Raw genomic sequence first — 26,483 nt, 5'->3', positions numbered from 1 at the left:
CTTCTTTGGCACAAGTCTGTTGCTGATATCTTGTAGCTTAGTTGTTTACCGTAAGTCTTTCCACTGTTCTTTGGGAAACTAATTGTTTCTGATTCTTCTTAGAAGGCAGTATTTCATTACTTGTAACCTCATAACATCATAAGGAGAATAGTGATGTTTAAATGATCAATCAACAAGCATTTATCAGGTACTTTATTTATTAAGCACTATGTGCTGGAGATACCAAGAAAGACCAAGGAGTTGTCAGTCTAACACGGGAGACAACATACAAGCAACTATGTACCAAAAAAGATATATGGGATAGAGCACCAGCCCTGAAGTCAGGAGGACCTGAGTTCAAATCTGACCTCAGACCAAACACTTGACACTTACTAACTGTGTGACCCTGGGCAAGTCACTTAACCCCAATTGCCTAAAAACAAAACAAAACAAAACAAAAAAGATATATGCCAGATAAATTAGAGATAATCACAGAAGGAACGTTATTAGCATAAACAGGAACCAGAAAAGACATAGTATTTTAGCTGAGACTTGAAAGAAGCTAGAGAAGCCAGGAGGTGGAGATGAAAAGACAGAAGTGAAGTAGTCTTGGCCCTCAGGGAGTTTATATTCTATGTGAGGAGATAACATAATACATACAAAAATAGAAGTTCAATGTCTCAAACTCAACATACTCAAAACAGAACTTATTGTTTTTCCCTAAAACCTACTCCTCTTCTAACTTCCCTATATCTACCAAAGCCAACACTATTTTTCCAGTCTCTCAGATTCACAAGGCCATATATACTATTAGTTGCTAACACACACACACACACACACACACACACACACACTCACACACACTTGCGAACTTGCACACATGTAAAGAGCTTGTCTTTTAACATTCTCTTTGATCAGGCAGAAAGTGGTTTGGATTTGATGTGGTAGGCAAAGGCGAGCTCTTAAAGGTTTCTGAGTATGAGAGTGACAGAGCAAAATGGTGTTTCAAGGTTACTTTGGTAGTCCACACAGAACAGATTAGAAAGAGACTAGAATAATTTTATCTTTAAGGGACAGTTAGGTGGTGCAGTGGATAGGGCATCAAGTCCGGAGTCAGGAAGACCTGAGTTCAAATTTGGCCCCAGATAATTACTAGCTATGTGACTTTAGATAAGTCTCCTAATCCTGTTTGCCTCAGTTCCTCAACTGTAAAATGAGTTGAAGAAGAAAATGGCAAACCACTCCACTATCTTTGCCAAGAAAACCCTTCATAGACTCATGAAGAGTCAGACACAACTGAACAACAATCATGATATCTATTAGTGACGAGGCTATTTTGAGAGACCAGGTGCAAAGTAGGCTAGGAAACAGAAGATCCTATGTTTTCTTTGGTTAAGGGGAATAAATGTACCAAGAGCCAGAGGACCTGTTTATGTGATCTGTATACTCAAAACTGGAAACTCTATAAATATTCAAATGATGATGTTAATAATACTGAAATCATTAGATCTGACTCATCAAAACTCTTACGTTTTTCTAAGTTGTGAAATTTTATTTCCTGTCAATTGTTTTGAATTTTTACTGTTAAAATGTAGCCTTGCTTACCCGTCTTCTTTCTCCCTCTTCTTCCCACTCCTCACTCCCCTCCCACCCCATTTTCCTGTTTACTCTTGCAAATTAGATGAGCTTTTATGTATTTTTTCCCCTTGTGGCCTTTCTATGAAAGAATAGTTGCCTGTTTCCTGTGAGTTTCAGCTCAAACACATCTGCTTGCCCTGTGCTGTATGTATAACTTGGAGATGTGGAGAAAGGTGTGATCTGCCTGATTGCATGCATTCCAACAGCCTGGACTGGTCTTGAGAGCCAGAAGACCCAGCAGGGTTCTTGTCCTAGCTCTGCCACTGGCTTTCAGTGTGACTTACCAGCCAGCCACTTCCTCTCTCTTGACCTTAAGTCTTACTCTGCAAAATGAAAGGGTTGGACCAGATGGTCTCTAAGGTTCCTTTCAGCTAAAAACAAAACAAACAAACAAACAAACAAAAAAAGACCAACACAAAAAAAGTTCAACAATTTCTAATGCTAAAGTATGACAGAAAAGCCCCCAGAATTTATGGAATCTAGGAGATCTAATTGTAAAACAGCTGTTAATTAAAAGCAACTGTATTTAGAACCAGCCAGTTCCTGGATTGGGGGGAGAGGGGGAGTGGTAAGAGTAAAGGAGAAGATAGTTTCTTTCTCTTCTCTGTAGCCTCTGACTCAGATGCCTCCTTCTCCCTTATATGCATAGGCTGTAGCTTCTTAATGGGAGTTTGCATGGAAAGTCCTTAATGGGAGGACTATGTCTTAATCCTCTTTCTAGTGCCTTTCTTCTATTGATCATTTCCAGTTTATCGTGTACAGTTAACCCTTCCACATCACAACTTTATCCATCACAGTTTTGATATTTTGTAGGTGGGCATAAGAAATTAAAAGGGAATTTGGGGGGAGTTTTGTGGAAACCATAGACGACCCTTGAATGCCAGCAGATGACACAGAAAAAGTTTAGAAACTCAGAAATGCATAAAACATACACGTAGTATTGTATAATATCAACATATTTTATCTTTTAATACCATAACAATTCATACTTCTTTTCTGGCACAAAAGAAGGGCTAAAAAATTTTACACAGATGTTCCTGATTACTGGGGTGCTGTGCCCTTAACCCCTTTGATGGGGAAGAGATAACTGTGCTGTAAATAGCTGTTTGTATTTTGTCTCCTTCATTAGACTGTGAGATCTCGAAGTCATATCCCTAGCACTTAGCACAGTACTTGGCATATAGACCCCTAATAAAGGTTTATTAGCTGCTGGACTCTTTGTGCATAGTAGGCTTTGTATAAATTGTCAGAGAATCTGATTGGCCTGGAGTAGATTCACAGATTCCCAGGTTCATGGGGTCCAGGAACTAGAAGGGACTTCAGAGATCACCTAGTCCCATCCCCTCATTTCACAGTTGAGAAAATGGAACATCAGGGTGGTGAAATGGTTGGCCCAGGGTCACACAGGTAGGACTCAAAAAAACTAGGGCTTGAACCAAGGTCTTCTGATTACAAATCCATCCCTTTTTCCACCAAACCAGGAAGGATCCATAGCCTACTTGGCCTTCTCCTTTTTGTAGAAATAAGCTGTCCTTTAGTCAATATCCAGGCTCTGTCCTAGCCACTCTTCTCTTTTCTATCAAAATTCTCTCCTCTGTTGGCATCTACCACAAGCTTCAGTTATCACTTGAATCCCAAATCCATATCTCTCTCTAGCACTCTGGACCTGTATTTTGAACTGCCTGCTGTATTTCCATCGATGGATATATTGTTTTCTTCCAGTAAAACTTAAAACTCCTTGAGGTCAAGAACAGTTTTTTTTTCTTTTCTTTTCTTTTTTGTCTTTGTATTTCCAAGTCAAGGCTATGCTGGAGCCAGTTCCACCCTGCTTGGGAGAAGATTGTTAAATTTTCAGTGTGAGCATTTACACCTCAGAAAACAGCCATCTATAAATCAGGGTTTGGTTTATTGTTTTGTTGATTTCTAGGCTTAAGAAAGTGTTAATAATGCAAATTAAACTTAAAAGTGTGCACACACACTTTTCTCAGGGGAACCTGTTGTTAAACATTTACCAGCATGCCACTGTAATGCTCTATAACCATTACATGAGCTCAGTAGGAGTGTAGTAGAAGGCTTAAAGAATGAAGCCACCCCTGATCAGAGGCCTGGTGACTGGAAGATATCATCATCATCATCATCATCGTCAACAACGACTACAACAACAACAACTGGCATTTATATAGCATGTTAAGGTTTGCAAAGTCCTTTGCATCCATTATCTCATTTGGGCCTCATACCATCCCTGCCTCAAGTTCCTGAGCAGTGCAGGGCACTTTGAAAGAGTTTATTAAGATAAATGGTCAAAGGATATGAACAGGCAGTTCTCAGAGGAAGAAATTAAAGCCATCTATAGTCATATGAAAAAATGCTCTAAATCATTTGATTAGAGAAATGCAAATCAAAATGACTCTGAGGTACCACATCACACTTATCAGATTGGCCAATATGACAAAACAGGAAAATGATAAATGTTGGAGAAGATGTGGGAAAATTGGAACACTAATGCATTGTTGGTGGAATTATGAAATGATTCAACCATTTTAGAGAGCAATTTGGAACTATGCCCAAAGGACTATAAAACTGTTCATACTCTTTGATACAGCAATACTACTTTTAGGGCTTTATGCCAAAGAGATCATAAAAATGGGAAAAGGACCCACATGTACAAAAATATTTATAGCAACTCTTTTTGTGGTGGCCAAGAATTGGAAATTGAGGCAATGCCCATCAACTGAGGAATGGCTGAACAAGTTGTGGTATATGAATGCAATGGAATACTGTTGTGCTATAAGAAATGATGAGCAGGTGGACTTCAGAAAAACCTGGAAAGACTTGTATGGACTGATACTGAGTGAAGTGAGCAGAACCAAGAGAACATTGTACACAGCAACAGCAATGTTGTGCAATGATTAACCTTGATAGACTTAGCCCTTCTCAGCAATGCAAGGATCTAAGACATCTCCAAAAGTCTGAAGATAGAAAATGCTATCCACATCCAAAGAAAGAACTATGGAGTTTGAATGCAGATCAAAGTATACTACTTGCTTTTTTTTCTTCTGTTTTGTTTCCCTTTTTTTGTGGTTCCTTCTATTGGTTCTAATTCTTCCTTGCAACATAACTAATGTGAATTTTTTTAAAAGTTTATTAAGTGTTTTTTAAATGGAATTGTTCAGTCTCCTATACTACTCCCAGACAAATCCATTTGCCCTCTTTCCACCATTCTAGCTCTTTCCTCTTCAGTCTGCTTTTGCTCATGCATTCCCCATGTTAACTGAAGTCTTTTCTTTCTTTCTTCCTTCCTTCCTTCCAAACCTAACTTATATGCCACCTCTTCCAGGAAGCCTTCTCTGATTCCCAGGAGAGATGAAAGTGATCCCTCCCTCCTCAAATTTCTCATTATGGTTCCCTACCTTCAGTAATTCCCTGCTGTCATATATATTCCCTCCATAAATCCACTGTTGAAATTCTTTTCTTTATTCAATTACCTGTATAACCTTGGGCAAGTCATTTAATGATAATGTTATCTAACATTTATATAGCATTTTAAGGTTTGTAAAGCTCTTTACATATGTTATTTCATTCATATGTATATAAATATATATAATCTCATCTTCACTCCTATGAGGTAGGTATGGTTAATCCCCCTTTTAGAGATGAGGAAACTGAGACAAGATAAATGATTTGCCCAAGGTCACACGGGTAGTTTCTGGGACAGGATAGAGTAGGTCTTCTGCAGGAGGACTCTGCCCTGGGCCCTTTTCTTTTCTATTTCTATATTTCCTCTCTTTTTTTAGATGACATAATCAGTTTCCATGGGTTTCACTATCATCTCTGTGCTTAGAGATTCATAGCTCCAGGCTTTCCCTTGAGCTTTTCAGTGTTGCATAACCAATTGGACATTTCAAACTGGTGATGAAGGGACATCTCAAACTCAACCTACCCAAAACAGCTCGTTGTTAATTTCCCCCAAACCTACTAGCTTCTCCTTTTCTATCAAAGCCACCATTATTTTTCTAGTCTTTCAGATTCATAAGGCCAATATATACTATTAATTGCTAAATTTTGTTTCTCATCTCCACATCTCTTCCATCTGACCTCTTCTCTCTTCTTACACATCCACAACCTTAGTTGGCCTCGTTGCCTCAAGTCTCTCTCTGTTCTGGTTCCTCTTCCACACAGCTGTCAAAGTGATTTTCCTTAAGTATAGGTTTGACCATGTCAATCCCCTAATCAATAAATTCCAGTGGCTCCTTATTGCCTCCAGGACCAAATATAAACTCTGTTTGGCTTTTAGAGCCCTTCACAATCTGGACCCAATCTATCTTTTCAGCCTCAATATATATATTTTTTTTTACTTCCCAAACTCTACCATCCAGTCAGACTGGCCTTGTCTATGTTCCTCACAAAAGGCATTCCATCTCATCTCCCTGTCTTTGCACTAGCCATCCATCCCCCATGGGTAGAATGCTCTTCTTCCTCATCTTCAACTCATATAATCCCTCTCCTTTCTTTGAGACTCAGCTCCAGCACCACCCAAGGCTCCTATAGGAAGCCTTTCCTGTACTTCCCCATCTGTTAGCGCCCACCTTTCCAAGCTACCTTGCAATTTTTTTAACTACTATTTATTTGTGCTTATTCTCTTTACACTTATTTTACATGTGCTAACACATGGATTTGCCTCATGGATAGAATGGAAGCTCCTTGAGAACAGGGATAAAACCATTCTTTGTATGAGTATCCCCAGCACCTGGCATGGTACCAGACACAAGGTAGAAGGTTCAGATATGCTTGTCGATTGATTCCTGACTCTTAAGCCATGCTCTCTTCACTGAACCACACTGTCTCCACTTACCCTTTCTGTGCTTATTTCCTATAAATTGTGAATGGTGATCACTAAGGTCTTTTCCAGCTTTAAATCCCAAGCTCCTAAAACCTAATTGAGGTGACACCTCCTCCTTAGAAGACTGCCCAGACTCACCCAGCAGTCATTATTTGAAAATGATTTTTCCCGACTCAAATTTCCCTAAGGCATTTTATCATTTCTTCCTATCACATATTACCTCAATCCATATTTATTTCACAGAATCACTAAATTTGTGTATGGGTCCTGCACCCACTCCCTCGGTAAACTCCTTGAGGGCAGAGACAGGTCATTGTGTTAATTTTTGTTGTTGCTGTTATTGTTTATCCTTAGTTCTCAAAGAGGACCATGACATCAGGAAGGTGATGTCATGACTTGCAAGTGAATGGAATTTAAGTGAGAGAAGACTGTACAAAGTCCCCAGCCTCACTTTCTCCTCCAGAGCCATCTGAGTCCAGTGGCAAGATATAGATCAGGATGGCTGGAGATTGTCCCCTCATTTTTGTAACCCCATACATAGCCAAGTACAGTATCTTGAATATGGTAAACTATTCATGTTCGTTTACTTGAATTGCCCATGCTCTCCTACACAGAGAGGTTGCTGCTGGGCTCACAAGCAGGGTTTCCTTGGGCATGACTCACTTAGCAAGAGGAAGCAACCTTCTGTATCTGAAAGGTTGAGGGGGAGGGAGGTTGAAGAGATTGGCTCAAGACTTGGAGGAAAGACATTTATTTACACCTTCTCTGGTCATTGTTGCCCAAAGAGCCTCTCCCCTGGCAACAAGAGCAATAACTTCTGATTGGCTAAGAAAGAATTATTGGACCTGATTATAGGATTCATTTAGTGTTATGAAATCCTCAAAAGACTGAATTGAGGAGAATTTTGAGGACCTCTCTAGCTCCTTAAGTTGAAATTTTCAATTGGTATCACACCCACAATTCAGTTAGACCTCTTCCTGGGGCCATCCCTACTCTTTAAGGAACTGTCCTTCTTTTTGAGGTCCCTCCAGCAATATCTAATATAGTGCCAAATTCTGAGGCCCTATGCAACTATCGGAAGAGGTTGGAAAATTGTGAATTGCAGTAGTCTGGGAAAGCTTGGAGGAGGTGAAATTTGAGCCAGACCTTGGACCATAGAATCAAGGTGGGGGTGGGCAGAGGAGGAAGGGATATGCCTTAGCAAACAGGTAGCCTTTAAAGAGGTACGATTTAGCAAAGATGTTGATAACCAAATGAGCTTGGTGTGTGCAGAAGAGAAGACTTTAACAAGTGGGATAGTTGGATCTAAGTGGCTAAAGGGGGAATATGACATAGAGTCTGGCCACCCAGGAGGACATAAAGAAAGAATCCTAGAAGCTGAATGATCTAAAGTTACCTTCCATCTACTACTCCATGTATACCTTATATGTACACATTCATATACATGTTTATCTCCCCCCAGTAGAATATAAGTTCCTTGAGGGCAGAGTCTATTTTTGCCTCTCTCTCTGTTTCCTCTGTGCTTAGTAGAATTGTTTTTTTTTTTAATTAAGGGATGTGAAGGGTCCATCTTCATATAAATGCCCCATCCATTCTAGGAAAAGGATTGTCAGCAAATTTCGAACCACTTCACTTCATCTGCCCCTCTTCCCAAGTGTAAACTCGAATGGCCACCTTCAGCCCAGATTCTTAGAGGTGAGAGCTAAAGGGCCCAGGGAAATAAATGTCTTAGAGGAGAAAGTATGGACTGGGGCCCCAAAGTGTCATGAAGAAAAGCACATAGTAATCACTTAATAAAAACAAATGCTTGTTGATTTGATTGAATGACTAAGAAGACATGCGGCCTACTGCTGCTGCAGCTGCTGATTCTGCTGCCACTATAGCTCTTCATCAGGAATAAGTACAGACTTTGCTGTGGAAGAATTATCTTCTGGAAACATGCCCTTGATGGAGTTGCGAATCTATACCTGAAAGGATGACCCTTGAAAGAATCAGCCAGTTTAATAAAAAGAGTCTAGAAGAAGCTCAAAAGAGGAAAACATACTTCAATGCTGCTACTCTTTTTATAGATCTTAAAAGACCTGGTTATCCAATGAAAGCATTTGGCAGCTGTGTGTCTGACAGAAAGAAAAGTGATGACTCCTTGGCCCTGCAATGTCAGAAGTTCCAAACAGATTATTTGAGATAACAGCTGGACGGCAAGGTTGATAGGGCATGTTAGACCTGGAGTCCCAAAGGGCTTATTTCCTAGCTGTGTGACCCTGGGCAAGTCACTTGTCTTCAGCTTCAATTTCATCTTCTTTAAAATGGGGATAATAATAGCACCTGCCTGACAGATTTGTTGATCAGTCAGTCAACAAGCATTTATTAAGTGCTTACTATGAGCCAAGTACTGTGCATTTTAAGGGCTGGGGCTACAAAGAAAAGCATAAACAGTGTCTGCCCTCAAGGAACTCACATTCTAATGAAAGATGCAACAGGCAAATGCACAGACAAGATATAAACAGTGTAGAGAGAGAGAGTAGTCTAAGAGGAAAGGCACTAGCATTGGGAAGGGAAGGCCATCCTGCAGAAGGTGGGATATGAGTTGAGTCTTGAAAAAAGCCGGGAGAGGTAGATAAAAAGGGAGAGGCAAGAAAACAGCCCCTATCCTCTATGAGCTCACAGTCTGGTGGTGGAGACAACACATAATGAACTATGTACAAACAAGGTATATACAGGATAAGTTGGAGATAATCAACAGAGGGGAGGCACTCGAATTGAGGGGGATCTGGAAAGGCTTCCTGTAGACAGTGGAATTTTAGCTGGGACTTGAAGGAAACCAGGGAATCCCAGAGGCAAAGATGAGGAGTGAGAGTATTCCAGGCAATGAGAGACAGCCAGCAATAATGCCCTGAGAGGGCAGCAGAGAGAAGTGTCCTATTCAAAAAATAACAAGGAGGCCAGTGTCCCTATCACTACATGATGGGATGTAAGGTACAAGAACACCAGAGAATTTTATATTTAATCCTGGAAGTGATAAGGAGCCTCTAGAGTTTATTGTGTAGGAGGGTGACATGGTTAGACCTGCGCTTTAGGAAAGTCTCTTTGGCAGCTGGAGGATGGACTGGAGCGGGGAGAGACTTGAGGTAGGGAGAAACCACCAGCAGCTATTGCAGTAGTCCAGACATCAGACAAGGAGGGCCTACAACCAGGGTGGGTGGTGGCAGTGTCAGAGGAGAGAAAGGGATATATTCAGGAGATGTTACAAAGGTGAAATCAGTAGCCCTTGGCAAGAGACTATATATGAAGGGTGAAAGTGAGGAGTTGAATATGACATGTAAATTTTGAGGTTGGGGGACTGGGAGGATGGTGATACCCTTGACAGCAATAGGGAGTAGGATTTGAGGGAGAGGGAGACTCAATAAGATTTTATATGTATATATAAACTATTAAAGCTTAAGCGTACACTAAGACTTTTGAAACAACATGTATATATGCAAAGCTCTTTGCAAGTCTTAAAAGGCTATATGAATATTTGTTGTTATTATATAATAATCATTCCTCCAAATCAAAAATTCCTCCAACTCCTCCCTCAGGGTGCATATTAAACTTGGTTTGCTCCTTTTTGAATTTGTTTGCCATTGCGTGGACACTCTAACTTTAAAAGCATCTGCTTAAGAATTGAACCTTAGCAATTGTTTGTTGGTTATGGTATAAATATTACCAGATGAAAATCCAAGTTTAAAAATGCTTGTGGAAAATAAAAAGCACATAAAAATGCTCTTAGCATGCTAATTGAAACTGTCTTGTTAAGTACAATTCCTGCCCTCAATTGGAAAAAAAATTGGTGGATTGAGCACTAGCCCTGGGATGAGACGTTAGATCAGTTTTCTTGACTCATCAGTCCAGTCAATGGAGGTTCTGCTACTCACTAGCAGTGTGAATGCCAAGCCCCTAATTTCTCTAAGCCTCAGTTTCCTTCTTTGTAAAAATGGGCACACAAAAACTGACATTTCCTTGGCATTTGAAATTTTGCAAAGGGCTTTGTCTATATTATCTCATTCAAACGTCACTAAATCCTTGGTAGGTAGATTCTGGATGTTGGGCTGGACAGAGGTGAAGCATGATCTAGTCTGGAGCCAGCTCCAATTCACAGAATATAAAGGAATAATAAAAGAATAGGGGTCTTTTCTATATGAACTCTATTGAAAAAAGATAACAAGAATGAGATGAATATTAATATGTTAGAAGAAAATAAGGAAGGCCTGTCTGGTATATTTCATGGACCCCATAGGACTTTGATCATAGTCATACAGGATGGGTAGGCATGGGAGGGTTGAGTTCTACAGTGCTGCAGAGAGCTTGCATTACTTATATCCCAGGTTTTTTTTTTTTTGTGAGGAAATTTCTTTTAAATTCCAAAGTTGCATAGAAATATGAATTAGACTACAATCTGTTTCCTTCTGGAGATACTACAAGATCATATATTTGGTTGACCAAATTTCTCATCTGCTGATGAAGTGGACAGTAGGCATTCCAACTCCAACAGTTGGATAATAAATCCAGAGCATGGGCTTGGAGTCAGGAAGACCTAACTTCAACTCCTTGTTTGCTGGGTGACCCTGAGGAAGTCACTTAACTTCCTCAGTTTCAGTTTCTCCATCTCTAAAATGGGGATAATAACAGCACCAACCTTACAGGCTTGTTGTGAAGATATACACAGTGCTTTGCAAACCTTAAAATATTATATTAATATTAGCTATCATTAGGTAGAAAATAAAAAGCTCAGATTTCAAGGGACATGAAAGGTAGTAAGACTCAATTTACTTTTTGGCATTCATGATATAAGAACCAGCTTCTCCAATTACAGATTTGTTTCAGAGTTCCAAGTGTTACCCTGTGTGTGTCCTGATTTGCAAGGCTCCAGGTTCTTCTCTGAAGTTCCTTATTTTTAATATGCTGTGGCCTTATAACCTCCATGTGTCTTTTCATTGCCTTCTCTGTGGTATTTATTTTTAATTCTTCAGACACTGTAGTGCTCCATTACTCAAAGACATAAAAACAATATGAGTAACACAATGACTAGAACACTGAGGATGGAAAGAAAAACACGTGCAAAATGGAAACTGAATGTGCTGAAACTATAATAACCAAGCGTAGCTCCAAAGAAGAGGAATGAAAATGTACCTCCCTTCCTTCTTTGTAGAGCTATGGGCGTGGAATGTAACATGTAACACTGGACTTGGTGGATGCCTTGGCTAGTTTTCCTGACCTATTGTCCCACCCCTTCTTATTCTTTGTGATAAGGGATGTCTCTCAAGAAGGAAGCAAGGTGAAAGATAGATTGGGAAATGAAGATAGGAAGTAAAAATTAAAGATATCAACAAAAATTAAAACACCATAAAAAAGATGGGGCTTTGTTTCTGAGGGACAAAGAACATTTGAGATCATTAAGAGAATGCTGCAGTTTTATGAAGCAATCCAGCCTGTTGCATTTTCCTGTTCAGTGCTGGGTCCAACTCATTGTCAATTTGTGTTATCTAAGATGAACAGCATATATGTATGTATGTATACATATATACACATACATGTACACATATATGTATATGTATGTGTGTGTGTACTAACAAACAAGCTCTATTGGTTGTCTGTCTAGCTGCATGTCATCATTTATGCAATTGACATTGTTTATCTACTTGGTTTTTCTTTGTAGATGGTTACACCAAACTCTTCTGAATGGTTACAAATCTCTTCCAGGAGGCTCTATCTACAATGTTCCAATGCTTGTTACAACCTGCATAGTATAATCTACAAACAGTAGCATGGGAGGGGAAGTGACCGTTCTTAATCCATCTTCAATAAACATTTATGAAGTGCCTATGTGCCAGGCACTGTGCTAAGCATTAGACATGCAAATAAGACAAAGACAGTCCTTGACTTCAAGGAGTTTACAATGAAATGGGAGACCATACACAAAACGGTTCCTTGGAGAACCCCTCTTCAATTGAAACTTTCTGTTAGATGTCCTCCAAGGCAATGGTACACACCTTTGGTGAGATTTTATTTATCAATTTTGTGACTTGCCTGATATGATTGAAGGGGTTCAGAACAAGGTTATTTCTTATAGATCTTTCAAGTTATTTGAAATTATTTTGATCTATGGATGGAAGACACCTTATTGGAAGAGCCTTTTTAAGGTGCTATTTTGGGGTGCCAAATTAGATGGTTTTTTTTTAATCATTAAACCATAACTACAGTAGGATCTTAGACTCTCTACATCTTTTAGTCAATTAAGATAGCTAGATGGGGCAGTAGATAGGGTCCCATGACTCTAGTCAGGAAGTCCTGAGTTCAGATCTGATCTCAGACATGTAGTAGATGTCTGACCTTGTGCAAGTCACTTAACTTCTGTTTGCCTCAGTTTCCTCAATGTAAAACGGGCATAATAATAACACCTACTTCCTAGAGTTTTGGGGAAGATCAAAGAAGATAGCATTTGTAAAATGCTTAGAACAGTGCCTGGCACAGCAGATAGGCCCAGAGTCAGGAAAACTCACCTTCCTGTGTTCAAATCCAGCCTCAGACATTTGCTAGCTATGTGATCCTGGGCAAGTCACTTAACCCTGTTTGACTGAATTTCTTCATCTGTAAAATGAGTTGGAGAAGGAAATGGCAAACTACTCCAGGATCTTCACCAAGAAAATCCTAAATGGGGTCATGAAGATTTAAAACAACTGAACAACATTATTAATTGTGTGACAGTCAAGGTGTAGTCTACTTGCCTGCTTACTGTTAATTAATACTTTCATTGAAGATTTTCTTTATGTCTTTGTAGATGATTCTTAAAATTTCATAACAATAGGAAAGGAGGTATATAAGTCAGTAGCTCTTCATGCCCTTTTAATTATCTTTTTAAGTGACAGTGAGGTTTCTTTTCCCCATGACATTGGGATTTTCTCCTCCTTCAGTTGTGAATTGATCTAAAAAGCTTTCACAATTGTGTTTCCTCCAGCCATAGGCCTGGATAGAACATGAATCAGGTACACCACAGGGGAAAGGTCAATGGGAATGCTTCCCCCCAAGAGTGTATTGGTACCCAAGGTCTGGACTATACTCACACCTATGCCTCCAGCATAGATTTCCTTTGTGTATACTTGGAATGATCCTTCTACTTTTCCCTTTTTGGTTGTCTTTAGTACCATTATATGCATATTTTATTGTGATATTAGAGTTGAAATGTGGTAGCTCTACTGTCCTGGAGAGTGGGAAAAAAAAGTTCATTGTTAAAACTTTTACAGATCTTTTCCATTTTTTTCTTATTTGTTGTGCTTCCATTTTCATCCTCAAGTGCTTTTAGGAAGACTTTGTTTAGTTGGCTCTCTTACCAAGCTTTCTTTACACTGGATTTTCCCTCCACTATGTTTGGAAGTTTTGCCTTCTCCAAAAGATCTTACGAATAAGTTTATATTTTAGATTGATGCTGCCTGCCACTGCTATATCTCTCTGTTTTGAAAGTAAGTCAAGTGTTTGCTGACTATGTTGGTTTTTTTTAGGCTCTTTTCGTCTCCTTGTTATGGAAATTTATTTCTATTGGTCAAATTGTCATATGAAATTATTCTATATTGTCCATAACTTTTCTTCTGTTTATATCTCATTTCTGTTCATCAATAACTTGTTTTAATTGGTCAGGATGGACTTGCTCCAGTTGCACCATATCACTCATCTCCAATTCATGCACAAGTCAAGACATCACCCTTGTGATGTCATCGGTCCTCCTTAAGAAGGAAGGATGAACAACAATAACAACGACAATCTTTTTCTAGCTTTTTACTGATTTTGATCTACGCTCTAACAAGCTGATGTCCTGACTGTGCACAGACAGCTAATTCAGGAATGACTCCCACAGCAGCAAGTCATTTCCTAACTGTTAATATATGATCAACTTCCTTTTTGTGACGTTATCCCATGACGGCTCTACCTAGCACTTGTTGATTCTCTTCTTGAAGAAAGGATTCATGGTACATAGTCTTGAGGTTTCTGTGTAATCTATAAAAATTTGGCCTCCCATTGGAGGAAAATATGGTTCATAAATTATATTTTCTAATACATTTCTCACTATCCTTACTTGTTCCTCTCTTTACATTGAAGTCACCAAATTTTAATGTGCATGTTGGTTTAATTTGGAAGGTCTTACAAAGAGATCTGTAAAATTTCCCTGATTTTCCATCCCCTACGAAGGATGTTGGTGTATAAGCTACAGTTATCTTAGTGATGGTTATTTTGGAAATACAAGATGAACAAATGCTCCCTGAAATGATGGTGTTTTTTTCAGTTGTTTTGGGGTATGGGTGACAGAATCAATTCTGCCAAAGCTTTTGTTTGTTTCCAAGGAGATCATGTGAGGCATCCTTCCACTTAGCTGAAGCTTTCTTCTTTTTTCTGGTTGCAGATACAGTGAGAATGTCAGGATTGATGCAATTCTTTTCTTTACAATAATATGTCCACCCGGTTACTATCTGCTAGGTCCATGAGGATGTCACATTAGAAGTACCTTCAGCTATTTCTTTAAAAAACAAAAAGTACCTAGAGCTAAATTCAAGTTTATAAGCAAACTAATAACTATGTGATTCTTAGTACCCACTGGCCCCTTTTCTGCTACTCTGCTACTATCACTGCAGAAACAGAAGAAGGCTACATAGGAAACAGGGACATTTTATATTTATTTTTGCTTCATAGGTTATTCTGGTTAAATAATTCGTTACAGAGGAACCAGCCTTTTGGTGAGGTGTCTCTCCAAGCTTAGCTTGGCTGGTCCACAGGAAGCAGACTTCCTACATGACACGATAAGGCATCAGAGGAAGGTTTTGTGAAAGAAGTACAAAATTTATGCCATGTGAATACAAAGTTGAGTTAGAGAGAATGTGCTAAGAATTGGGTGTATCTGGTAAAACCTCATGTAGAAGCTGGCACTTGAGCTGAGCCTTGAAGGGAGCTATGGATTCCAAGAGGTAGTGTTGAGAAGGAAGAGCACTCCAGGAATGGGGAATGGCCAGGGCAAAATCACTGAGGTGGGGTATGGAATGTTGTATAGAGGGAATGACAAGTAGGACTGTTTGTCTGGAATATAGAATATCTGATTGGGAGTAATAAGAAATCAATCTAGAAAGGTAGGTTGGAGTTAGACCATAAGGGACTTCAAGTGTGAAACAGAGGAGTTTGTATTTTTAGAGACAAAGGGGAAGCATTGAAACTTCTTGAGCGGGAAAATACCACGGTCAGAGCTGTGCTTTAGGAATATCAGTTTGACAACTATGTGGAAAATGGACTGGAGAAGAGGGGTAAAAGACTTGGTGAAGGGAGACTGTTGTAATAGTTTAAGCAAGAGGTAATGAGGGCCTGAAAAAGGGTGGTAGTTGTATGCTTGAATAGATGGGGAAAGAAGTTCTGACACATGTAATGAAGGCAGAAGGTATAGTCTTACTGAGGCAGGACCTCTGGCAGACAAAAGGGTCAACCCTCCCACAGTTATGTGAAACATTCAGATTGTCCATACTTTTTACCTCATCCTCCTATCACCTACTCTAGGAAAAAGTACCACTGAAGCTCAGGGGCCAGACTTAGGGCCAGACTTACTAGGAGTATCTTCCACCAGCCCACTCCACTTCCCCTTATATTTGAGTCTGAGAACAAAGGAAGGAAGAAACTAAGCAACAACTGGCTTTCCTAGTACCTGCCCTGGGGCGAAGACATTCTGAAGATTACTCTTAGTCTCTCCAATTCTGTCCAGTGCCCCCTCCATAACCCTACTAAAACCAGCAAGATACACTCTTCCATTCCCCAAGTCTCGGCCCTGATGCAGAGAGACTCAACTCTAGGCATTTTCAATTTGTTCACAATCACAATCAAGTTCTAAATGCCATCCAAGAACAATACTTTGCAGCAACATAGATTCAAACAAACAAACAAACAAAAACCCTCAAGAATTTAGTGCAGAGCATGAAGGATCATAGAGGTTGGTTGGGTTAACGAATGGCCTTTAGGCACAAAAGAGCTTTCACTACAAAAATAAAATCGAGCTTAAATGAACACATGAATTTGCAGGTGTTATGTACGTATGCAGAGAATCACAGAATGTCAGGACTGCAAGAACCCTTAAAGATTTCCTAGTTTAACTTATGTATTTTATAGATGGGGAAATTGAGATCCAGGGAGAGAAATATCTTACTCCAAGTTGCCCAGTGAAATTAGTGTCTGGACCTACTCTTTTGGTTCCCGATCCAAAAACTCAGTCAGGTTAGAGTTATTAGCTTTACCGGAGAAATGAAGAAGGTAGACAATTTAATGTTTGGCTACTATTCCAATAGCCATGTTGGTCCTTCCAGAGAGAAGGACAACAGTTTCTAACTGCTTACCATCTGGTAGATAGAGGTCCCAAACTTGATAATTAAGGCGCTATCTCCCAAAAAGTCCCTAGGTTTCCTTGCCAAGACCAATCCCTCTACTTGTGCTCTTGATCTCATCTTTCCTCTGTCTCGTCCAGAAGCTTGCCCCTTCAATCATCCTCTCTGTTTCTAATCTTTAATCTCTCTTTGGTTCCTTGTCTGTTGACTACAAATATGCCCATATTTCCCCCATCTTTAAAAAGCTTTCGCCTGGCCCTACCATCCCCTCAATCTGTCATCCTATATCTTTCTTCCCTTTCACTGCCAAACTCCTAAAAACAGCATCTATCACTTATTGCTTCCATTTTCATAGAACCTACTTATTTCTCAACCCTTTGCAGTCTGGCCTTCAAATCTACCACTCCACTGAAACTGCTCTTACCAAGATTATCAATTTTTTAATTGCTAAATCCAGTGGCCTCTTCTCAGTCCTCATCCTCTGAATCTCTCCGTACATTTGACACTGTTGATTATCCTGTTGCTTCTCTCTCAGTTTTTATGATACTGATCACCTGGTTCTCCTTCTACCTAATTGCTCCTCTTCCATCTCCTCTGCTGGATCATTGTCTGGGTCCCAATCCCCATACATGGGTGTACTCCAGCACTCTGTCTTGGATTCCCTTCCCTTCTCTTTCTAAATTCTATCTCTTAGTGAAGTCTCTTGTCCTTCCAGTTTTATACCACCTTAATGAAGACTACTCCCAGATATATATATCCTCTCTCCCCAGCCCTAACCCCCTCTCTTCAGAGCTCGGACCTCATATCACCACTTCCCTGCTATCTACTTCTACCTAGATGTTCCATAGGTATCTTTAACTCAACATTTCCAAAACAATTCATTATATTTCCTCCTAAACCTACCTCTTTTCTTAACTTCCCTGTTTCTATTAAAGGTACCATCAACACATGTTCACAATGTTAGAATCATCCAGCCAGTCAAGACATCTTGTCAGTTCTACACCAGCATCTTCCTTGTCACTACTCACATGACTACAGCCTTAGTTCAGGATCACTTCTTGCCTGGACAATTACAATAGCATCCTAACTGGTCTTACTACATTCAGTCTCTCTTCTCTCTAATGTATCCTCCATTCATTTATGAAATTGATATTGCTAATTGATCTGTATCAATACCAATTGATCGATACTGCATAGTGTGGTCAGACCATGTCACTCCCCTACTGAAGAAGTTTCAGTGCCTCCCTATTGTTTCTAATATCAAATACAAATGCCTCTATTTGTCATTTAGAACTCTTCACAATACAGCTCCAACCCATCTTTCTAGACTGTTTTCACCTTACTCCCTCTAGCATATTCTATAGTACATTCCAACCAAATTGGCCCACTGGCCATCCCCCTGCTAGGAATGCTCTTCCTCCTCACCTCTGCCTTTTGGAATTCCCAGCTCCTTCCAAGATTCAGCTCAAATCCTCCCTCCTTCAAAAAAGAAAAAAAAAAAGAGGGGGAGGCCTGATTCCCCAGTTGTTAATGGTTACCTGCTCAAAAATATTGTCTTCTGTTTATTTTAGGGATATGTTTTATGCACTCATTTGTGTACATATTGCTTTTCCCTAGTAACATGTAAGCTCTATGGGGGAAGGATTGTTGATGTTTTTTTCTTTTTATCCTTAGCACTGTGCCTAGCACCTAGTAGACCCTTCATAACTGCTTATTGAATTTCACTGAATCGAAAAAAAAAAAGAAAATTCAAGTGCGGCAGCTAGGTGGCACAGTGGATAGAGCACCAGCCCTGGATTCAGGAGGACCTGAGTTCAAATCTGGCCTCAGACACATAACACTTACTAGCTGTGCGACCCTGGGCAGGTCACTTAACCCCCATTTCTCAACCGAAAAATAAAATAAAAATAAAATAAAATAAAATAAAATGAATTTCATTGAATTGGACCCACTAGTTAACTAATCCCCATAAACACGGATTAAATGCTGAATTCGAAGTGACCTTATAAAAAACAAGGCTTTGATAGACCTGGCTTTAAGGTAGGGCATTTGTGTTCAGGGATGAGCTAAGGAGGAAAGTCATTGGCATGTCACACAGCCTGGGATGGATGAGAGAGAGAACTACAATGGGGGATGGCCTGGGTTATGGGGAAAAAAAACCTTAAAAGGTAGAGAAGTCAAAGATACACTTCGCTTAATTCAAAATCAATCTTGGCTGAATCTGCTCTCCATTGCTAACTGTTCTTGCCTGGCATGAGCTTATTTAAAGAAGAGGCTGATGGCTGTTTCAGCATCGCTAATACTCTGGAAGTGTTTTATGGTTGAATTTTCCCACTTTCTCAAAGTAAAGGAAAAGTGGAATTTTCACCACGTAAAAAATGGAAATGAGGGTTCTGGGATCCTCTTACTATACTTAAGTCTAGATTTCTGAGAAATCCTGTTATTCTCCCATAATAAAGAAGTTATTCTACTTGTTTAATCCCTTTCCCAAGTCAGGAAACTGATTGTTCCTAGCCCAGATGCTTGGAGAGGAATAGTGATCCATCTGTCCTAATGAGAGATATAATCATATCAGTTCAGCTTCCTGAGAAGTCGACCAAGAGAAAACTTTTCTGGCTGTTTATTGGAGCTGAAAGAGCCCTGGGGACAGGGGTAACCTTTTTAGAAGTCAGAAAGTCACCTCTTTGGATCAGGGACAGGTGCGAAGCAAACAGCTGTGGGAAAGAGTTCTGATGCAGGCCTTTCTCAGGAAAATAGCTCATAGGTACTAGGACCTTAACAGGATGGTGGTCTGCTATGGGATTGTAGGTTGATAAACTCTGAGAGAGTCAATTTCAAACAGAATCACAGAATTTCAGAGATAGAAGAGACCTTAGAGCAGAGGTGGGAAAGCCCAAATCAAAGTGCTGTACTTGAGGACCTAAAGGGCCACATGTGGCCACAAGGCTGCAGGTTCCCCATACCTGATCTAATCCATCCTTCTAGAACAGGAATTTTTAACTTTTTCTTGTGTCATGGACCCCTTTGGCAATCTGAGGAAGCCTATAGACCCTTTCTCACAATAATATTTCTAAATGAATACAGTAAAATATATGTAAAATACAAAATATAAAGGAAACCAATTTTATTGAAGTATATCACAACAACTTGAAAAACAAGTTCACAGACTCTGGATTAAGAACTTTTGTTCTAGAGTCACAGATCATTAGAGATTGAAGAGAATTTAGAGACCATCTTGTCCAACACTCCTACAAATGAGGAAACTGAGGTCATGAGAGGTAACAATTTCAGGGTTCTTTCCACTATACTCATTCCTTCTATTTGAGACACATGATGGAATGAGGGATCCCTCTGTGATTGGGCTTAAGAGTCAGTCTGTGGGGTAGTCCCTGACAAGTACAATAACATTTTAAGGCATAAAAGTGACAGGGCAGAATCCTTTGGTTGTCCTTAACTGGAATCCTCTAGTTGATCTTGTGGGGTTCTAATTCATTCCAATGGTTGCAGGATGAGAAAGCCTCTTCTCTGAGTATTCCTGGCCATTTTCATGGTCCAAATCCTGTGCTCCCTACCCAAAAACATTTGTCAACCTCTCCCTTCTTTAGTTCTGTCTGCAGCAATAGAACAATACTCCCATCCCTGCAAAGGATAAGTCAACATATTGCCTCGTGACTCTATTCACAATCCCTGTGACTTAGCTGACAAAACACTTCTCCCAGACCAACATTCCCCCTTAGTTGTCTTTCGGTTATTAGAAGGTAAGTTTCCTGAGGACACAGACTGTTTTGCTCTCTGTATTTGATTTCTAGTGCTTAACCTGTTTCCTGGCATGTAGTAAATGCTTTTTCATTCATTCATTCATTCACTCATTCATTCATTCATTCATTCATTCATTCATTCTTCCTTCCTTCCTCTCATTTGCATAGATCTGGTAGGCTTTTAGGCCTACACCTTCTCAATTCATTACCACTGTAGCTTCTTACCATAGAATAAATGTTTTATTCTCCTGGACTGACCTGCCCCAAGGTCCCAGATAAGCATGGAGTGAAGGTGAGGGAGCTATCAAAGTCACCAGTATCTGCTCTGTTTTGCTATTCTTATCTGGAATTAAAAAAAGAACAAAAACTACCAAAACCTTTTTATATTTTAAATGTGAAACAGACTTAACTGTAATAGCACTGATAAAGACTTGGGCTTTACCTGAAGGTAAAAGTCATTGATCCTCTGGCCAAAGAAGCCCATTCACTCTACCCTGAGCTCTGGACTTAGAGAAGACCTGAGGTACTAGGACATAACACCTTGTTTGTTTGTTTGTTTTTTCTCAATTATATGTAAAGACAATTTTTAACTTTCTTTTTTTTTTTTAGATTTTGAGTTCCAAATTATCTTCCTTTCTCTATCTCTCCCCGCACTTGAGAAGACAAGCAATTTGGTATAGATTATGCATGTGTAGTCATGCAAAACATTTCCATATTAGCCATGTTGCAAAAGAAAATAGACCAAAAAATAAGAAAAATAAAGAAAGTTTTTTAAAAAAGTGTGCTTTGATCTGCAATCAGACTCCATCAGTTCTTTCTCTGGAGGTGGACATCCCACCTTGTTTAACTTCTACCCACATTAATTTCCATCATTTCTTGCCAGCTAGATTTGACTTCAGGATGAGTCATCTAACTCCCTTTCAACATTTAGGGGAACCAAAAGCCATAGGGGTCAGAACGACTTGTCCAAAGTCACATAGGTTGTGAGTAGCAGGAGAAGACTCAGAGCCTTTGGATGTTGGCTCCTAGTCCTTAAGCCCTCCTCAGTCTCCCTTTTCTTCCCCTATTTCATGGGAATCATCTTTCTACAGTAAGCCCAAAGCAAAAAAAAAAAAAAAAAGCTTTGAAGTGTATTTTGTTCTGCTTGGCTCTAATTCATTCTACAGCTGCCTAATAATAATAATAATAATTTACATTTGTACAGCCTTTCCCCATCCATTATCTCATAGCCTTGGGAGGCCTGTGGGATAGTATGATTATTCCTACTTTTACATATGAGGAAACTGAAGCCCAGATAAGGGAAATTATTTATCCAAGTTCAAACAGAGAGGAAATCTGAAATGTATCCCCAGATTCCTGATTCTAGCATTTATTAATAATCAATACTCCGAATTAGGTACTAGAGACAAAAGAAAACCAGTCTGTACTCTTGAAGAACTCACATTCCACAACACTAGCTGTCTCTGCTGTTTTAACTGTGGGAATGGCCTGCAGTTCATATAGACAACTCATTCAGAGTGTCTAATGCGGAGAGGGTTTTTTTTGGGGGGGGGGGTTTGTTTTTGGTTTTTTTTTTTTTGGTAATGAAATACATGTACTCCTCTGACTCCTTTACAAGCCCAGTTCTGGGCCTGTAGAGCTTCTGGGAACTGGTGATGGAATCCCACCACAGTAGTGTTTTGGCCCTGATCATTTTCACATTGCCTCCCCCGACTGGAAATATTTTTATCCTTTCCTAGTTGCCGGGAGTGATCTATGAGGGGTTGGTTTGATTTATGTTCTTAAAAGTTCCTTCAGTGGTTCAGGCTAAAGCATCCTTCAGTGACAGGGAAACTAAGATTTGAGAAGCCACATGTCTCTACTGAGAAATGAGGACCCTGATCATGGCCACAATGAAGTCTTTGGATTTTAAAATATTTATCTGTGAAGTATTGATTGTGATGATAAAGACTCGGAAGGGGTCAAGAAAAAGAAGGAGGAAGAAATTGCAAAACAATCCTTTCTCGGTCCAATCAGTAATAATCGCTTCTCCATTTACAAGCATTTGCCCCTCAAGTGCCTGTTTTTATTTGAATGGCCCAGGGCAAATCTCTGACTAAACCAACATTCCCACGCCAACACTCTCCGGGGCCTCTGGTTTTTGGCAAATTTTTTCCTTAGCTGTCAAGGCAAAAATATAGAAGAATTCTGGTCTCACTTAAGGGCTGGGTTTTTTTTTTTTTCTCTCTCTTGCCCCTGGAGACATGAAAATAACTCACAGATGTGCTGTACCTGTTTATATTTGCACAAAGTTTTGCCTGGTGAACACAATTCCCTGTGCTCCCTGTAACCCAAATCGCAGTTTGCTAACCCATTTGTATTTTAACCAAAAGTTGGGGGAGGAAAGAAGAGAGTGGGAACCTGGGGGTGGGGTGGAAGTTCTGAACAGGTTTAAATGTGTTTGGAGCAAATGGAGGCAAAAATCCAGCTGGCTTCATGGAAGCCTTTACTCAGGTTGCTGGGATTTCTACAAGTTTAGATGCTGAAGAGATTTGTAGAATACCTGAAGTCACACAATCAGGGCAGCAACCAGCCAGAGTGATTCATGCCATTCCTTTTAGATAGCACTTTTTTTTTTTAATAGAAGTCCTCACCTTTGAAAAGAAGTTTGTTGGGATATTTTCTAGAAAAATAAAAAGGAAAATTTTTTTGCATTCTGAAAAACAAAGATTTCTTTCTGGGCCTCAACAACACCAAAACCTCTCTAAAATTTAAGGGAAGGAAGGCAATACATAGATAATTCCAAAAGTATTAACTCCAATTTATAAAACAAATAGGAGTGAATATAAGGAAAAAAAACAATACAACGAAACTAAATGTTAAGTAATTGTAATTATCAAGCTTGGTCCTTGGGAGGAAAAAATTAAAGGATAAGCTTCTCTAATTGGAGAAGTAGGAGACAATGGATATGGAAGGAATGAATGAATAAATGAATGAATGAATGAATAAAAAAGTACTTATTAAGCACTTATTAAGCCCCAGAAACTGTGTTAAGCCTTAAGACTAGAAGTAGAAAATCTAGCCATTCTCTGCCCTCAAAAAGCTTAAGTTTGAATTGGGAATATGATGTATATGTGGAAATGAGTGATGGGTAGGGAGGAGAGTTTTGGTCTGGGAAGTCACAGGGATGCAGAGTGGTATCAGAGCTACTTGAAGACAGGTAGGAGAGTAATGTGTCATCTGAGTAAGGGAGGAAAAGTGAAGCTTCATCACAGAAGGTCTTTCAAAATGCTTTATACACAATCAAGCTTTGCTCATGTGTTGGATGGCTTTATTAAATTTTATTCTTAAAAATGTTTCAAGGAAAATTTTCACCAAAAACTCTGACACATAATGCTATAGGATGAGTGAATTAGAGCAATACCAAGGTGCAACATAACATTTCAGAAAGGAAGGTCACTATGGACAGGAAAAGTGGGTGGATGAGGGAAAACTTTCAGAGGGAGTTAGCATTCAAGCTAGATATTGAAGAGAAGGGAAAAATTGAATAAAAATTGAGAATACAAGATCCCTGTTTTTGGGGAATGATAGCCTAACTGGAGAGATGACACACACACACATGAAATAGAAGATGAAATGTGACAGTATATGTTCAAATGCGAAAGCTCAAGACTTCAAGGGTCAGAATGTCTGACAGGCAGTTACTGCCACACACACACACACACACACACACACACACACACATACATACACCCTGACCCACTAACCACTACTAAAACACATTATTTCATTAACATAAACCAGAACTGACCTTAAAAGCCATCTAATCCATTCTTTCTGTTCACCACATACCCCATTTTAAATATTAGAAAACTGAGACCCAGAGCTTAAGCTACAGGAACAGCCTTTATTCAAACAAGAAATTTGCCGTTCACCTGCTTGTACAGGCTACCTGTCAGGGATTCTAGGAACATGTCTGAGCATATTTTGCACAGAGTTTCTGTGCAGGTCTCACAGTGAGATAGATGCTGGCTGTGACCTGGGCCATGGATGGTATGTCAAATATGTATCCAAGAGTTTTCTCACAGATCAGTACTCTAAGCTTATACCTGTCAAAACAATTGTATTTTCTCTCAAAAGCTATTAATGGTTCCTATGGAGAAGCTCAAAAGGATCTTTCAAAAAATAATAACCATATTAAAATAGAACATATTAAAAATCCTGAACTCAAATTTTGGCTTTGTCACCTGAGACAAATCTAACACTCTATACAGGCTACTTACTTTCTTTCTTCAGAGGGCCACTAATAAGGCCAAGATTAGGGAAGCCAGTTATTCAGTCAGTCAGAATTTTCTATGAGCTAGCCCCAACCTACCTTCCTGGTCCTAGTTTGGTTTTTCAGTCAAACTAAAGTATTTCTCTTTCCTAAAACATTCTTATGGTTTCCACCGTTCTCTCAATCACCTAAACTCATCATCTTTGTCTAATCAATTGCCATGTTCTGTTGATTCTACCTCTGCTATACCCTTTTCATCCATCCCTTCACAACAGCCTTATCTCAGCCCTTCATCTCCTCTCACTTTGTCTCCTAATTGGTTTTCTTGTCTCCAATCTGTCCTTTCTAATTCATTATCTTCACCACTTTCCAAACAATCTCCCTGGTGCACCATTTTGTTCACTGTAAGTTCCTCAGTTGATTAATTGATTGATCATGTATCCCCTCTATTCAAAAACCTTCAGTGACTTCCAAATGCTTGCTGAGTAAAGTATAACCCCCGATCTTTGCATTCAAGGTCATCGAGAATATAATAAATCCAACCTAGCTTTCCAGTCTGAAATTACACTGTTCCATTCACTTTATATTTCAACTGAATTAGATAACTCTCTGTTCCCTTTTTTTGTCCTGCCATCTCTAGTATCTAATATCTGGATCTGACTTCTTTTCGTACTTGATCCTGAGCTCCCTAGGGACAGGAATCCTGTCCTTATCCTTATTCACACACACACACACACACACACATGATTGAGCATACACGTGCTGCTGGCATCCTCTATTAAACTGTAAGGTCCCTAAAGTTTTATTCTGCGTTTTATTTTCTTTTTCCCTCCTACTGTAGGAGTTAGTATTGGGCTGGGAACACAGGAGAACAAATAATCGATGGCTTGACTTCACCTCTAACCCTAGCCAGTCATTTTATAAACTTATACTATTGATAACAAGGAGTCGAGGGTGAGAGAGTAGGAATGGCTCAGTGAGACATCTCTGATGCCTGAGACTCAACTCAGGGTCAAAGTCAGAGTCAGAGAGTCCTGTTGGTGGTAGGTTAGGATTATCATCTGTATACATAAAGGATTATGCTTTTTAAAGGAATTTGAATGAGATTCTCAGGCTTGGAAGGGAATTAGAGGTCATCTAGTCTAACCCCTACCTGATCCTTCTCCAGCAGGGGTTCTTAACCTTTTTGTGTGTGTCCTGGATGCCTTTAGCAGTCTGTTGAAGCCTCTGGACCTTCTTAATGTTTTAAAAATTCATACTTGAAGGAAATGCTAAATTTCAATTAAAGGTTAGTACAAATGAAAATGTGATTTTTTTTCCCATGCAAGTTCATAGACTCCTCAAATCTGTCCACACCCCCTCCCAAGTTAAGAACTTTCATCCTACAGCTTACCTGATAGACATCCAGCCTGTGGGGCAGGGATTCTTAACCAAGTTCCTGGAGTCCATGAACTTATTTTTTGAAAATATTTTGATAACTACATTTCAACATAATTTGTTTCTTTCATAATCCTATGCATTTTACTTTATACACTTAAAAACATTATTCTGAGATCTCCTTAACTAGACTGCCAAAGGAACTCATCTCTCTCTCTCTCTCTCTCTCTCTCTCTCTCTCTCTCTCTCTCTCT

This window comes from Vombatus ursinus, unplaced genomic scaffold (assembly GCF_900497805.2).
Source record: "Vombatus ursinus unplaced genomic scaffold, bare-nosed wombat genome assembly UNPS02014793.1, whole genome shotgun sequence".
NCBI lineage: Eukaryota > Metazoa > Chordata > Mammalia > Diprotodontia > Vombatidae > Vombatus > Vombatus ursinus.
The sequence above is the reverse complement of the archived record's forward strand: the minus strand, read 5'-3'. Positions refer to the sequence as shown.